Consider the following 6,140-nt stretch of genomic DNA (forward strand, 5'->3'; position numbering starts at 1 on the left):
AGATATTAGACAGGAATAAACCTTACAGAGGCCAGGGCTTTGACCTTGGTAAGTCTAGACATACTAACATAATTATCATCACTCTAATCAGATTATAAAGTAAACACATACTCTACAAAGCAAAGAATCTCATGGGGTTCTTTAGAAGATGATGAAAAGCTGCTGTCTGTCTCTACCAAGGACACAACAGGAAGAAATGGGGTGGTTTGTAGCATAAGAGACTTTGGGAAGATTAATGGTTCTAAACCAGGATTAATTTGGAGACATTTTTGGTGGAAAGGAGAGGGTGGGTGTTACTGGCATCTAGTAGGTAGAAGCCAGGGATGCTGCTAAACATCTTATAATTTATAGGACAACCCTCCCAACAAAGAATTATCTGGCCCCAAAATGTCTAATAGTGTCAAGCTTGGGAAACCCTGAGTTTAGACATAAGGAAAAAATTTCTGATTCTGAAATTTATAAATAGTGGAATGGGTTTACAGGTCCAGGACTAGTGTGAGGTGAGTGAAGTATTTGCTTTAAGGTGCAAAATTTAAGTGCCAAAAACCTCAATTATCAAGATAAATAATATAAAAAAAACAAAATCAATGCAAAATATCCATGATGAGCAATATAACAAAATTTTAAATAAAGACAGGATTCAACAGAGAAGGCATTTGGGTAGGTGAAGTTGAAATATTATTTATCTTGATTACTAAGGCTTTGGAACCCCCCCCCCGGCCCCCGTTAAGTTTGTGCCTGAAGGCATGTGCCTCATTCCCCTCATCCTAGTCCTAGCCTGTTGGATTATTAAGGGTATGCAATTGTTTTAGCTAAAGGGTGATTTGATTTGATTATTACTAAAATGGGGTTAGTCAGGTCTGGTAAAGGTAAACGAGAAGGTCTTTCCAGCTCTAGAATTTTAGATCTTAGTGACTACATTAAGTAAGGAAGCAATCCCTGTATTAAGCCACATAGAATTTCCCTAACATGGGTTTTTAATTTCTCTGATTTATAGTCTGGCCTTGATTAGCCAAGATCACCTTCATTATGAATGGTAATATATGAATGGAATCCCAAAGAAATATGTGGCATTAATTGTGGTCTTAAGCAATACTCTTCTGTTGTAACTCACCCTTCCTGGAAAATAACCCTTGTATGATTTTTCCATTTTACTTAGCAAGTAAAGTATTCTTGTTTCTTATCCTCTCCTCTCCGCAATCCCACTTCACCTCAAAACCAGCTAAGTATTCTTTTCTGGGCTCCACTGATATTGACATTCTATATCATTTGCCCCTTTTGTCTCCCAAAATGCCTTAGATGGAATTTTTTTTTTTGGTCGGGGAGAAGATTTTAAATATTTCTCCTTCTAATTGGCTGGGAAACTTGTCTATATCTAATTACTAAGTTTATGTATGTGGGATATAGAGTACTCACAACATAACGCTGACCCCCTCAGAAATGCCAGATGAAAGATTCAAAGACAATTTACTGTCCTGGGCAGGGCAAGATAGACAGTTATAAAAAATTACAGTAATATTACTAATTAGGAGAAATGTGGTCTTGGATCCATATCAGAACAAACACCCTAACCATTATAGATTGCTTTCCATTAATTTCCGTGGTTTCTGTCTATGTGCAGCTAGCCCGTTAGAGTACCTGCATTCAGCAAATGTACTCGTGCATAAAGTAACTGGATATGGGACCTACCACTTCCCCACATCCTGTCACTTAATCTAACTGACATATGTACAATTCCTTTTGATCTATGCTAACCATCTTTATCTCAATGCAGATCTCAGCTTCCTATCTGTTATTTTTAAAAAATGCTTTAATCAGAGGGTAGTGACAAGTTGGGTTGAATTATAGGGTTCGGGTTTAGGATTTTTTTTTTTTTTCATTCTGTTAAAACAACTTCAAACTTGGGCTCCTTCTTCCTAACCATTTAGTCATAGCTATTGTGATTAGCTATTTTGAGTTTATTTCTTGAACAAAGAACAAAAAGAAAGAAGAGAAAAAGGAACTAAGGAACTAAGTGGTAGGGGGGTAGATGAAGAATGATTCTAATATTATTTGAATTGCCAAATCTAGACATATCCAAATGTTATCTTCTCTTTTTTCCCTTTTCCATTCCTTTTCTTTTTCATTTTTGGTTCAGAGGTGAACAGAAGTTCATGTGCGTCTGTCCGCTGCTTTAATTGTCTAGGATTTGGGACTCAGCTGCCTGAGATGTGAGCTTTCCAGAAAATCCACCAGGAGAGGGCAGTATGGAGCACTGAGTGGAATGGGTGTTGCCCTGGGGAAGAAGTTGCTTTACTATTAAACATTTTGGCTAAGGACAGGTCATAGGATCTAAATCGTATGTGGCAAGGTTTTCCAATTCACAAAATGGTGATGACGATGCTTAAAGCTTCCTTTATAATAAACTGTATACATGAATATTAAGTTTGTGGACTACCTATTATTCTGTTGCAGAAAGAAAAACCCAAAACCAACCAACAAACAAAAAAGCTATGTCCCCTAGAAAATTTTAGTTAGACCTTTGGAAAGAAAATCAAATGAGACAAATGAGGTATTCTCTTTTTTAAATATAGAATACCTTTTCTCTAAACAAATGTTACTCCACCTATTTTATGATCATATCCTGGTCAATTGTGCAGTTAATTTTCTTCTCAAGATTATATATATTTTTTACAACACACTTCCAAGTCCAAATAAAAGAAAACAGCTTTTTAAAAAAGTATATTGAAATGTAGCATGATATTCAATTAAAGAGGTTATTTATTTATTTATTTTTTTAAAAAGATTTTATTTATCATTTGAGAGAGAGAGCACAAGCAGCGGGGAAAGGCAGAGGGAGAGGGAGAAGCAGACTCCCCACTGAGCTGGGAGCCCAACATGGGACTCCATCCCAGGATGCAGAGATCACGACCTGAGCCGAAGGCAGACGCTTAACCATCTGAGCCACCCAGGTGCCCCTAAAGGAGTTATTTAATCCAGCCACTGTTTCAACAGGTTTGTGTTTATAACTGGCTAAGCCATTTTTAGTTCTTAGGTAGAAATGAAATGATTAGGTCTTTCAAGCAACCACTTGCAGGACTTGGACACTAAAACTTTAAGAGATGGGAACTCTGCAGAACCACAGAGGAAAATAGGACATATTCCTGTAGGTTCCTTGAAGACAAGATAAAGGGTGGTACCAAGATGGATACATCATTTTGTTTTGTGAACCTCAGAGAAGGAGAGAGAAAGTTTGCAAAGCATTTCCATGCTTCTTACCACATAGAGGATTTTAACAGAAGATTCTGCTCACAGTGCTCAATAAATGAGATGCCAAGAATAAGGCCCTTAAAGGTTATCTGAGGGCTTGATGTGAGCCAATATGTGAGATTCTGGTTCTTTGCTGTAGCTGGTGGGTTCTTTGTGTATTTTATCAAGCTTTCAGGACTGATGACTTTGAGACAGGGAACCAGAAGTAGTGTGAGGAGTCATAGCTTCTAAATTATGCTTCTTAAACATCTGTTTATTCTTGTTGTTTTAAATTAGTGCTTTCAGTACTGTTACTTTCAACATGGCCCCCTTCTAGAGGGGTGGAGAATATAGGGCAAAGTCAAGGAGTCTTTTCTACTGAGAATCTGCCCTTGCCCCTTGAAGAAGGGTGAGGAAACTGAGTAGAGAGTATGATGCCAAGGTAAGACAGAGCAACTATCATACATGACAGGTGAGGAAAAGTTTCAAATCCAAATACTTATTAAGTAGTGAACACAATTATTTAAGGTCACAAGAACTTTACACTATTCTTTTTTTTTTCTCCTTAAAAATGACATTTTAAAAAAAGATTTTATTTATTTGAGAGAGAGAGAGAGAGAGCATGTGATGGAGGAAGGGCGGAGGAAATATCAAGCACGGAGCCTGACACCAGGCTCCATCCCATGACCCCAAGATCATGACCCCAGTCAAAATCATTAGTTGGATGCTCAACCGACTGAGCCACCCAGGCGTCCCTTAAAAATGACATTTTAATTTGATTATGTAGCTATTAATTTTAAAAAGAAGCTGATATTGGAAACATTAACTTGGAACTAGATTCTCTGTTGCTTTATATTAAAAAAAAAAAAGAATAATACAGTGAATCTCCTGTGTGAACTTCAGCCATGAGATCTGAACCAATATGCTCTAGAGAGCAAAGAAAAACGGAAAAATCTTCACATAAATGTTGGCTTAAATAGTAGAGATGGGGTTCTTTGTGGAGAAATAAGACACTCTAGCATTTATTTAAGTGTGTCTGTTCGGTCCAAATCAGTTCTGAGGGCAATTATGGAGTTCCTTTAAATTGGCCCTGCTTGTCGGTGGTCTTGAGAATCAAGGCCACAGACTGCAGTGAAAGCTTTTCCAGATACTCCTCCCTGTGAGGGGGTGAGTGAGAGGAACCATGGAACATGTCTGGAAATAGAGCTTTAGAATTCCTTCAGCCTCAGAGGACTTGCTCAGGGCAAAAATCTCCTAACAAAACAAATTATTAAACACCCACTATGGAGTAAGATGAAACTCTCCTTTAAGGTATGTTTAATTGAGCCATTAACACATAGTGAGGAACAGCCCAAAGCACTTGCATTTCAACCTCCTGGCTCACTCACTGGGCATACTAGGCATGTCATAACAGCCTCATAAAACACAATCAATTGTCTCTTATTTCGTAATTAACATCTTGTAAAGTTGACAATATGATTATGATTGAATTGAGCCAGAAATGAATTGCCACTTTTATCTGCACATAAGATAGTTTCCTCACGGGAACTAAAGGAATAGTGTAGATAAGAAAGGAGCTGCCCACTATGTGAAGACAAAGCAAAAATAGTGTTATTTTAAGGAGCTCCTTAAAACCTTTAAAGAAGAAAATAACAAAGTAAGGGGGATCTTAGCTCTGATTCCTTAATCAGCTTAATCAGCTTCCTCTTCCTTAGCATAAGACTGGCTGTGTATATAGCACTAAGGCAGAGTAGGAAGAATCAAGTGCCAGGTGCAATTTTATCTTCTTTTCACAGATTATCTCATTTAATCCTGCCAACCAACCATCAGGAAGATATATAACGACCATCGCCTTTTACTGGTGAGGGAAATGAAGCACAGAGAGGAAGAGTAACTTGTAGAAGTTCACAAAGTCATTAAGTTCTGTGCTGGGGTTACAACCTGGAATTCTGACTTTGTAGTTGTGCTTTGTACCACTATTACCACACTGCCTTTTTCTTTTTCCTGCTAAACTCTTTTTTTTTTTTTAAGTAAGCTTTATGTCCAATGTGGGGCTTGAACTCGTGACCCCAAGATCAAGAGTTTGCATGCCCTGTGGACTGAGCCATCCAGGTATCCCTCTGCTAAACTCTTAAAGAAATGTTTCTCAAGTTGGGGTCCAAAGACAAATTTTCAGGGACTCTGGAATTCTGTGAGAATTAGCATTTCTTATGATCTTGCCTTTTGTGAGAATCTGAAAAAAATTAACATAAGCATGTTCAGGGAATCACATTATAATTGGGTATGGGCCTGTGCTGTAACTTCTTTTTGCCTATGTAAATTCCTGCCTCCTGTGAAGCCACAGACTTGGAGAGAGAAGGATTTAGTCATTAAGGTCAAATGCTTCTGACAGTCTTATGACATCACGCTCCATGGAAGGAAGAAGATCTCTAAATACAGTTTGTATCCCATGTTTACATCTCTGTTGGGACCTTTTTCTTTTTTCATTGGCTGCCAATTCTCATTGGCTCTTTTGTTTCCTCAATTTTTTATGTATTTACAGTGTAGGAAAAGTGGAGACACAGGGTTCCCTGCCTTCCCAATATTAATTATCTGTATTCCTACAGTTATGAGGTTGAATAGATTACAAGGATTACTGTAGGATAGGTGCTTTAAAACAGGAAGATTTGGGGGCGCCTGGGTGGCTCAGTTGTTAAGCGTCTGACTTTGGCTCAGGTCATGATCCCAGAGTCCTGGGATCGAGTCCCTCATTGGGCTCCCTGCCTGGTGGGAAGCCTGCCTCTCCCTCTCCCACTCCCCCTGTTTGTGTTCCTGCTCTCGCTATCTCTCTCTCTGTCAAATAAATAAATAAATAAAATCTTTAAAAAAAAATAAAAGAGAAAGATTTGTCTCAAGGGACTAAGCGAGGTCCT

This window comes from Halichoerus grypus, chromosome 10 (genome assembly GCF_964656455.1).
Source record: "Halichoerus grypus chromosome 10, mHalGry1.hap1.1, whole genome shotgun sequence".
NCBI classification, from domain to species: domain Eukaryota; kingdom Metazoa; phylum Chordata; class Mammalia; order Carnivora; family Phocidae; genus Halichoerus; species Halichoerus grypus.